Genomic DNA, 1,805 nt, shown 5'->3' on the forward strand with positions numbered 1-1,805 from the left:
ATCGCTTTCTGTTCCTCCTCTATTGAGACACGATAGGTGGGAGGGAACTGTGAGTAGACTGCAGTTTCCACCCCCAGCATGTGTGCCCTGCTGGCTTTCCCCTTCTATTGGTGAGGGGGGACACCCAGGTTACAAGTTGGTCATTTTCCTCTGAAACGATTAAATCTCTCAAGGGTCACATGGCTGCAGTTTGTATCGTGGGATGTACTGTAGCCAGGGCACCCAGCTCACGGTAAAAATGGAGGTGGGAGGCACCTAAACTACACTTTCAGGCATTGTAGAGCCACTGGCAGCAACATTTTAACATTGATCTGATTCCAAAGTGTTTCTGTTCAATTCAATTTGAAATTAAACATTTAAGCTGAGGAATTTTGAAACATTCCATTAGGATCCCCAAAAGAACGTCAGAACAAAGCATATTGTCATTTCCAGATTGAAATTTTGGGGGAACTTTTTATTCCTGGGAGGGAAACAACATTTGATTTTTTGACTTGTCAACCTTATTTAAGACACAACCAAACAGTAAATAGACCTTCCTACTGAACAAAAAAAATCTACATTTTTCCTCGCTAAGCAGTGCCAAAAGAATTAAAACATTCGTCAGTATGTTTGACACCAATGACATACAAAGAGTAGATCTGTTGAGTCAGAAGGTGCCATTTTTTCATAGTCATTTTTCAGGGCACAATCACTCTTTGACAGCCATGTGTGTTGCTGTCAATGTATTATTTTATGCAAGAATTAAATTAACAAAGAGAAAAATATACCTTGCTGACACTTTTATACAAACAATCCACAATGACAGGATTTTTTTCCCCTGGGGCATCTGCTCAATGAAAGTAGAGCAAGTAAAATTTTGTGCTCAAAAAGAAATGTTTTGCGTATGGAAGCGGGGGAAAAACAACCTAGCACCTAGAACAAAGATTCATTGCTGACATTTTTATTTGGTTGTTATGGTGAGAAAATTCACAGCCAGCACCCGTCAGGTCCCAACATACAGAAGTTAACATGCCAGTGTTCTGTGCTAGCACCTCCCAGATGCACTGATTTCCCTTCATAAAAAAAGGCCATAATCAGGCTGAAGAGCTCATGTAGGACTTAATCGGATGCTCCCCAGCATGTTCTACATGACATAAGGTATGCACATTCCCAGAGAACCAGTGCAAAGGCACAAGAAGAGGCCGATCAGCCCAGAGAGGAGTGTTATTTATAACAAGCTATTTACTTGTCTTTCCCCTTGCTTTGAACTGATGTGGTCTACCTGTGCCAAGTTATAGCAGAGGAATGCTATAAGCGATGTAATTTATGTAAATAAAATCCATTATGCAAATACGTCCTCCTCACTCACTGCTTGGAATTTTGTTCTTTTATGGTTACAAAGTGCTGTCTCTCACTCTCCCTTGGCAGAGACGGATCTGTTATGTTTGTGTTCTAAAATTCTGCTACTGCTTCCCTCCCCTTTGAAGGAACAAAAAAGGGGGAAAAAATCATATGAAATATTTGCAATTCTCCTCCCCGCCTCAAATTCCTTATAAAAAAAAAAAAACCCTTTGTTTAAATTTTAATTGTTTGCACATCATCTTCAGGATTGCAAATGCTCAATAGGATCTGAATGATAAAAGGGAGGCAGAAAAATCCACGTCTGCATTATACATTCATGCCCAACAGGGGATCTGTTCTTTCATCATGTTAATGCTGAACTGAATTATTCAATTAATTCAAACATCTCTGTGAGCTTCACTCCCCTATTCCTTCCCCTCCTCTCCCCCCCAATACCAGGAGTCAAACCATCAATTGATCTGATT

This window comes from Gavialis gangeticus, unplaced genomic scaffold (genome assembly GCF_001723915.1).
Source record: "Gavialis gangeticus isolate Ggan-Ray unplaced genomic scaffold, GavGan_comp1, whole genome shotgun sequence".
Lineage (NCBI taxonomy): Eukaryota > Metazoa > Chordata > Crocodylia > Gavialidae > Gavialis > Gavialis gangeticus.